The sequence below is a fragment of the Gavialis gangeticus genome, unplaced genomic scaffold (genome assembly GCF_001723915.1).
Source record: "Gavialis gangeticus isolate Ggan-Ray unplaced genomic scaffold, GavGan_comp1, whole genome shotgun sequence".
NCBI classification, from domain to species: Eukaryota; Metazoa; Chordata; order Crocodylia; family Gavialidae; genus Gavialis; species Gavialis gangeticus.
The window spans coordinates 24,515,429-24,524,725 of record NW_017729009.1 but is presented as its reverse complement, the minus strand read 5'-3'; positions in this window follow the sequence as shown (position 1 = coordinate 24,524,725).

The window sequence follows — 9,297 nt, the reverse complement described above, 5'->3', positions numbered from 1 at the left end:
CCAAAACCAAGATCACCCCTACCCCAATCATTGAGCTTCAGTATGCTGATGATGCTTAGCGTGTGCTCATTCAGAAGCACATCTTCAGGCAATCATCAATGTCTTTACCAAGGCATACAAGAAAACAGGACTGATGCTTAACATGCAGAAGACTAAGGTCATGGGTGGGCCTCCCGAATCATCAACTGGGGGGGAGCGGTTCTTCAGCAGCCGATCGCCAACTGCAGAAGCACTGGCAGCAAACCAGAAGTGCCAACAGTACTTCTTAGGGGAGCACCAGCAGCGCTCCCCACTCCCTGGCCGGCAAGGGCCAATTTTAGGGGGGGGCATGTGTATTGCCTATGATTAAGGTCCACCAACAAGCTCCTAATGAACAGTACCCAGCTCTGGTAATCGAGCTCCATGGTGAAACTCTGGAGAACGCTGAGTATTTCCCGTACCTCAGACGCCATCTCTCACAGACGGCTGACATCGAGAAAGAAATCTAACATAGCCTCAAATGTGCAAGTGCAGCCTTTGGCTGCCTGATGAAATGAGTGTTCAAAGATCATGACTTCAGATCCAACACCAAGTTCATGGTTTACCCAGCAGCCATGATCCCCACCTTGCTGCATGGAGTTGAGACATGGACAACGTACAGGAGACATCTAAAGTTGTTGGAGAGGTACCATCAGTGCTGCCAGTGGAAGATCCTCCAAATCCAGTGGGAAGACAGATGCAAGCAAACAACGTCTATGTCACTGGGCCAGCCATGGCATCCGGATGTCCAACTCCAGACTCCCGAAGCAAGTTTTATTCTCCTAGCTCAGCTGAGGTGTACACTCAAAAGGAGGGCAGAGGAAGCGCTTCAGGGATGTCCTCTAGGCAAATTTTAAAAAATGCAACATTGATGTCAATTTGTGGGAGGCTATCACCCAGGACCACCCCAGATGGAGGAAGTCTGCTGCAAGGATCTCATTACTTTGAAACCTCACGATAACAAGAGGAAATGGAAAAGCGGGAGTGGCAGAAACAGCGTGTCGCAGACCAAATTAAGAATTCAGCACCACCCACTCCACACAGAAACGCATGTCTGAGCTGCAGTAGAGTTTGACGGTCCTGGATAGGCCTCATCATCAGCCATCTACAGACACACAGATAAGACAATCATGGAAGACAATCATCCTCAACTGTGAGGGATTGCTGAAGATGCTATGGGACTGGTGCTGGTGCAGGCAGTAATGCTACAGCAGCTAGACCCACTGGTATAGACCAGGCCTTGTTGGCAGGAGTTTTTCTGCTACCAGGCTTAGTCCAGCTCCCCCAAAGGAGAGAAAATTTCTGCCAGAGGTGTGTCGACACCAGGGTTTTGCCAACAGAGCCACATCAGCAAGAGTATTTGATCTTTTAACACCCTGGCCAACATAACACTGCCAGGAGAACTCAGTGCTGCAGACAAATACGTCCACACAAGTTCATTATATACAGCTCACTAGCCTCATTGTCATCTGTTGGACTATCCATGTTAAGAAAGTTAAGTACGTGCATAGCTCTTGGCAGGATTGGGGCCAGAGAGGATGCAGTCTTTGGAATACTGGCTCTGTCCCACTGTACACTTCATAGTATTTTTGGGGCTGTCCTATAACATGAGGAAATAAATGTGAACACTGAATGAGGGAGCTGAGGGGAATGAGCCTGTGGAGCTGAGGACAGGGTCAGTAGGTTGGCTCCCCCTGTGCAAAAGGAGTGGGGCCCACCACATTTTACACTACCCAAGGCAGGAAGGAATCTTACAGGTGAGGAGGAAATAAGATGCTAAACACCTTCCCGATGCTATGTTGGGCCTTGTTCAACAAGGCAGCCATTAAAACTTCAGCCCATGCTTAAGAGCTTTGCAGAACGGAGGTGGATTTAAACATGGGCTTCAAGTTCACTGTGTGCTAAAATACTCGGGTGTCACGGGAACTTTCAAAGCCTCATCTGTGGCATCAGGCCTCTTGGCTATGACGTAGCTATGGTACATGCACAGGCAGCTGGAAGGAAAGGGTGCTGCAGAAGCTGAATGCCCAGAAAGATGGTAAGTGAGATGTAAATCAGCTTGCACTCCGACGGCCAAAAGGAATCCTGATTTACTGTCAGTGATGTAGAGAGAGCCCTGTCAGTGTGTGTGCTGGCTAGGTCAGGGCAGGCTAACATTTCTGACAGGATGTTAGCACCTGGCTGGTGGTCAGAAGCTTCTTAAGCAATAATCCATGTTGGACCACCTAGGGCTAGTGCCAAGATCCATAGGTTTCTGTGATTCAGAAGTCAATGGAAAAAGCAAGTACTGAGAAAAGTGATGGTGCTGGAGGCATGCTGTGGCCAATTTGATCACTACTTGTGATTCCTGGCAGAATAATAATGACAGCTCTACAACTCTATACTCTAAAGGTAAGGTCATAATTAGTTAACACTTATATAGGGTTTTGCACCCACAGATCTCAAAACACTTTCCTTGGACAGGCAAGTCTCATTATCCCCACTTTACAGATGGAAAAGCTCAGATACGGAGAAATAGACTGACATACCCAAGGCCCCAGGGGAGGCAATATGCTGGCCCTTTACCATCATCTGTCCTTTTGGCAGCCCTCAGCACAGGCCAGAGTGGCGCGATGCAGTCTGAAGCAATGAACAGAGAGGTCAGGGGTGGGGTGAATGCTAAGAAGAAACTTCCCACAAGAACTGAACTCTGAGGCCTCAGAAGAGGGAAGTGAGACAAAAGGGCGCACGGGGCTAAGGAAGCTGTTCCAGGCCCAAGAAGTGCCCGGAAAAGAGGCCTAGAGTCATAAGTGCTGACTTCTATTTTTGCTGGGGTGGGGGGCCTAAAATGATGCCCCTCCCTCCCTGCCAGTGGTAGGGCTGGAGCAGAGCCAAGCAAAGCCTGCGCAACTCCACGCTGCTGCCCCTGCTGCTGCCAAGTGGGCAGGGAGTGCCTCGCCATGGCAGCGCAGCTGGCATGGGGCTCCTGGGAGAAGGTCAGCAGGGTGGGGAGCCCCGCAGCCACAGTAGGGAGCCTGCATCTGCCCCCACACAAATATGGGGGGCACATGCCTCCTCATTTCCCCCTCCCCAGTAGTGCACACAGTGGTAGGGAGCTGCCCCTGACCCCTGAACAAGCCACCTGTGGCTCTGTCCCACTCCCCTCCCTGACCCTGGGCCCAATGCACAGCCCTGCCTGGGCAGCTCCAGGCCCACCCCTGTCCCACTCCCTCCCTCACCACGGGGGCCTCAATCTGCCCTCCCCCCGCATATGTCAGGGAGAGGGGGAGTCCATGGAGCCTCCTGGCAGCAGATGGCCCCAGGAAGTTGCCACCACCTGCAGAGAGCCCCCACACCAGCCCTAACTCCTGGCCCTGGCCTGGCCAGAGGGAAGGAGGCACCTGCTGCCCACTCTAGATGCCCATGGCCAGGATGCCCACCTCAGCTGTGCTGTTCCCGGTGCCCCAGGTGGCACCTGATTGGCAGAGGTCCCTGGACCTAGGCCCCACAGGCCTGTACATTAACTCATCCCTGCTTGAAGTTCCCATTTTGGGACTGTCCTGGCCAGTTAGGGATGGGGATGGACAGGGCCTTCAGGCTCCAACATACTCAATGCCTATGCCTCAGGTCGTTCATGGCAAAGGGAAACAAAGGAGGACAAGGCAAGCCAAACTTGAGCAGCATTTTCCTTAAAGGACAGCCAAGCCCCTGACCTCATTAACGTGATCCAGGGCTTCTGCTCCAGCCTTTTATGCCAAATCCTTAAAGGCAAAACCAGAGCAATTGTCCGCCAGTGGGTTGGCTGCCAGCAGCTCTGTGCAGATTTTGCAATAGTAGGTGCCCAGAATCCCGAGAGCTTGATTGTCAGGGGCTCCTCTGCTTTGGAGCAGCTGGGAGACCAGCTGGGCTGAGCTCTCTTTCATTGCACAGGGAGAGGAAACTCCCTTCTCTGGCCCTCCAGGGCAGGGCTGAGTCCTGTTGGTGGGGAGGAGCTGGGGTGGATGGGGGAAGCTTCTATAGCTGCCCCACCTGTTCTGGGCATAAATTGAAAAGCTCAGACTCCAAGCCTGTCAATTAGGGAAATGTTACTGGCACTTGAGGCTTTGATGGGTGTGAATACAAGTAGAGAGGGCTCAAGTTTAAAAAAAAGTTTGAGGGCAAAATCCATCCTCCTCTGAGAGGACTGGAGGAGCAGAAAGCACTGGAGTGGTGAAGTCTGACACTAGCCTGATCCTACACAGACAGCTGGGGCAATGCACCATAACGCTGATGCAGATGGACCCGGTGTCCCCCTGTAGCACCAGCTGCCCTCCAAACAGACATGCAGAAGAGCTGAAGGGTCTTGTCATCCCAGGACAACAGACCAAGTACGCTTGGGGCCATGAAGGACCAAGGAATACATTAGCCACATTCCCTGGGTTATCATCACACAGTGCTGGGTGACCAACCCAATCTTCCATTTCCATTAAAGTGTGAAATCACTAATAACGCTGACAGGCACATTCACCTTGTTAGGTTTCAGAGCCAACGTGTTCTTGAGATGAGCTGGGAAGCCAGCGCCTCTCAGAGCTCTTCTTTCGGGCTGTGTGCAGACTCAGTTTGTGCCCAGCTCATGTACTGAAGGTTGTCCTGGTCATTCTACATGCTTAGGGAGATTTTTTTTCCCCTTGAAAAATTGAAGGTTGTATGAAAAGTGCTTTCTCCTTGGGAAACTCTAACCTGGATTGAGAGAGCACAAGGCAGACTCTTCCCTGTTGTAGTCATTAAGAATGAGGGTGGGGATCATCTCTCTGCACTCCCTAACTCTCTTCCCATCATCCATGCACAGCAGCCAGGGCAGGACTTTACCCTTTGTTGTTTAGCCTGCTGCTCTCAGCAAGCTATCGGTGTGTCAGATCTTCACAACCCTAATTGCCCTTGAAGTGGGATTTACCGTGAGAGGGATTTGTCATGCACACTTGAGGCAGACTAGCATCTTTAAGGAAGCAGAGATAGACAAATGGAACAAATGAATCACCTTCCCATGGAAAAAAATCATTTCATAATGTCTAAAATCCCACCAGCAGTGAGACCTACCTTTTGCGTCTGTCCTTTCCTAGAAACTGTCTGCGCAGGCAAGCACAACCCACAATTCCATTCAAATCCCCAGGCACTACCTAGCCTGAACCATTCCTGGGCATATGATTAGGATTCTCAAGAGCTTATTATCATCAACTTTGTTAGAAATCCTGGCCCAGATTCTCCCCCATGCTGAAAGCCACACAGCCTTGATGGAAGAAATGAATATATGATTGTTTATGTGCTGACGGGTCAAATCCTCCTCCTTCATGAAACTGCATGGGAAGAATCCAAGTAATTTGGTATGTACATATTGCTTATTGGGCTTTTTTCCCCCAGTAGGGTTTCAGAGTACCTGTGATAGTAGCCTGGCTCTCAATGCCTGTGTAACACCATATCATGGGCAGCCAGGTCTGGGGTCACTAAGGGATCATGGTGTTGAGGGGGGTTGGAAGAAACAAGCAGATTCCAGGGACAAACTGGGTCAAGAAACCGGGAGGTCAATCGAAAAGCAGGGTCTAGGAACTAGCCAAGTCTGAAAGCTGGGGAATCAAGCCAATAGTGGAGTTAGAGAGCAAGCGGGCCAAGGAGTCAGGAGATACAGCAGAGAATGAAGTCAGAGCACAGGTTAAAGGGACCAGAAAGGTAGCCTGGGATCATGTTGAGCCCTGTTTTCCAGACATTTCTGCTTCTGGGTCAGGGGTTTGTATGGGGGAAGTTGAGGCCAGCCAGCCAGTGGACACTGGCCAGCCACTCCAGTGCCAACAAGTGAGTGGATGGCTAGGCCCTGCTGGAGGCTTCAGGACAGACTTGACCTGCCTGGGTGATTAACTATAGGATTGCAAGCCAGGATGAGTGGCCATGTTGGTCAAGCTGAGGCCCCAGGTTCAAAGCTGTGGTATAAAAAGCCTGTCTATGCTGACCCTAACTGCTCCAAGAACCAGGTTTCGCCTGGTGACTGTGGGAGCACAGCATGCTCAAGGCACCCTGTCTGTACCAGGCCAGAGGTGTGGGGGCTGACACAGGTACCAGCTGCCAATGGACAGCTCCCCTTGTCAAGAGCCTCCCTCTTATCAGGCTTCATATTATTGCCTTCTGGGTGCCACTGCAAAGACTCTGCCCCTTATTACTTACATAGGAAGAATGGTGCGGAGCAAGGAAAGTAGAGTCCCATGCCTGACACTGCTATAAACTCAGTATGTGACCTTAGTCAAGTCAGTTCATGGCTCAGGCCTTCTGTTTCCTCATCTGTAAAAAAAAATGGCAATAATGCTGACATAGCTCATGGAGACTGGGACACCAGGATCAAGGACTAGGAGGTTAACTCACTCATATTAGCAAAATGTCAGGGGCTCGCTGGACAGAAGGTGATAGAGAAAGGCTACAAACATTTTTAAAACAGAGCTGAGATTCCCTTGTGTTCATACACTGCAGAACAGCTACCAAACAGCTCCAGCCTTTTGAGGGCCAAAGCCAACAATACTAATTGTTCTATTTATGGATCCATTTGCAAGCAAACTAAAACATTATTAGATGTTTGGGGGTCGGACTTGATGATGGGGGGGGGGTCGGACTTGATGATCTGCTCAGGTCCCTTCCGACCCTACCAGCTACGAAACTAAGATTTTGTAAATGTAGGTGATGAGCTTTAAAATGGCTGCTGCAGCCTGAGGGAGAAGCAGGCTAAAGAGGGGCCTCTGCTTCACTTCCTTCCCCCTTGTTTTAATGGCAAAGGTCATGTGCTGTGTCTCTGCACTGGGGTAAAAGTCATTGCAAGTGATTTACTGGCAATAAATATGTATTTTGTTGAGAATGGCTTAGCCAGCACATTCCACATGGTAACAAACCCAATTGTAAAATGTGCTCTGAAATGACTCTTACAGCAAAAATCTGAGTCCTCTTTCCCTACAGAGTTGAACTTTATGTTAAGTTGGTTTCCCTGGCCCCTCTGTATTTTCCCTTCAAACTCCCCTTGCATATCATTCCATGTTGGTGAGAACAGTCACACTTTTATTAAGTGCATAATAATATGCTGTCCACTGACTGTGTCATGATAAAGTATCTGTGTAATTCTGCCTGACTCATCCAAAAAGATGGGGCAATAATCACTCAGTGGAGTTCAGTAAATGTGGCTTTGAGAGATTGATGGGACGGTTTAGGGAGAAGAGAAATTAGCTGTTTTTTATTGCTAAAAATTTTGCTGAGTAGATAATGAATTGTAGTGGAAAGAAGCACACTCTCCTCTACTGTACACACATGGAGCAATCCCACCAAATTACATGGGAGCAGGAGCAGGCCACTGACTTTAGTGCAAGCAGGAGTCACATGAAAGGGAACAAGCCCACTGATTGGCTCATGAGAGTAAAGGAGTAAGGGGGTAAAATCCTCTTCTAGGCAGAGGACCAGGGCAAGACCAGCATGCCACTAATTAGGAAAGGCTGAAATCTTTTCTATCAAAGCTCTTTTCCAAAGAAAACTTGGGGTTTTGACAAAATTAAATTTTCCATGCAAAGCATCAGGCTTCCAGAGAAAAATGTTCACTTTTCTTTAACTGTGTAGTTTGTTTGACGAGAAGCTGACAATAACTTCCCCATCCTCTAGATCACTCACACTTCAAATAAATCCCAGACCGACGAAGCAAAGGACATATGATTGATGCAACGCTGTTGTTATAGTCATTGGAAGAATCTTATCCATGATGAGACAGCACATGTCAAAAGATCCAGGTGATAGTGATGATGGTAAAATTACCCTTAAGAGTTTAATTCCACTTAGCTGAAACTGGAAGAGCAATCTACAGGGGCTGAATCCAGTTCTGTCTGATTCTAGAAGAAAGGTCATTAAAGAGCAGAGCATCAAGTTAAAAACATCACAGGAGCCAGAGACACTCTCACTGACTGATCTACCAGGTTGGTGGGATAGTGTTTCTTGCTATGTGCAGCTACCTCTTAATAAATAACCTTTATTAGCCTCATCTCCAATCCAAAAAGAATCTCAGTCCAGTTATCAATATAAAGACAGACACCAGTGGGACTTACGTCTTCCAAAATATTTATCAATAGAAGTTGTTGCTAAACAACAACAGAAAAGCTAGTGTTGTATCATGTTGCCCTGAAGTATCTCAGGCTCTTCCCAGTACAAAGAGTGCTTGGATGCTTCCAACAACACTGCTAGTGGACTTGCCATGACACTTGCTCTGTGCGTTTTGGGGGAAGTGGAGGGGAGGCATGGCTGCAATGTTATGGACATCTGATTATTACACTGCATCTAATTTTCAAATAAATTAGCTAAATGCGTGCGTAAATAACTAATGGCTGAAATTTAAAATACTTGCATATACAAATCACCAGTTCAACACATTTACACATGCAGCAACCCAAACTGTAACCACAGTAATCTCGTACATGCAATCACACGCTTAATTTAGCGATTGGTATTTGTGAATGCAAGCTGTCTGGGATTAGGTCCAGAATATTGTCTAGCTGTCACTTTTTTCCCTATGTAAAAGATCTAGAGAAAAACAAGAGGAAAAAGAGGAGCCCTGAGGTTGTAAACAGCAAAATTAAAATGAAAGGAACTGAAGAGGCAATGTACACATGATCTCAGTTTGTCTAATGTCCATCTTCAGTATTACCTTAATCTTAAAGTAATGTAACAGTGATGTTGTAGCCATGATGGTCCAGAAGTTTTGCACGAGGCAAGGATTTCTTAGGGTGATATCTTTTAACGGACCAACTATCTAGTTGGGATAAAGTTAGACAAGCTTTCAAATGCAAGACATTCTTCATCAGGTCCTAAAGATCACTGTACATTTCCATTGCAAGCAAATGCACAGATTCAGGCAGATTATAGGCTAGATTCTGACTCTTGACATTGGGTACAGAATGGGTACAGAAATCAAATTCTAAATTAGAAACCATATATCTACAGTGACAAAAGCTATAATGCAGGCTGTAAAGGGTTAAAAAAAGGTGGAAACCAAAACCACAAAAGCCATAAGGCAACATAACCCCAGCCAAATAGTTTTGTTACTAACGCAGGCTTTAATTATAACATATCATATAATGACATAGTGTTATAATAGGCAAATATAATGCATTCATCTGATAGTCTATGTTGGCTTTAACAATAGGTGCAGTGAACCAGCCTTGGCTGATAATTCATTTGGAACCAATCTGTGCCCTCCACCTAGATACTTATCTGCTTCTTTAATTAAGTGGAGGGAAACTTTCTTGAGGCCAT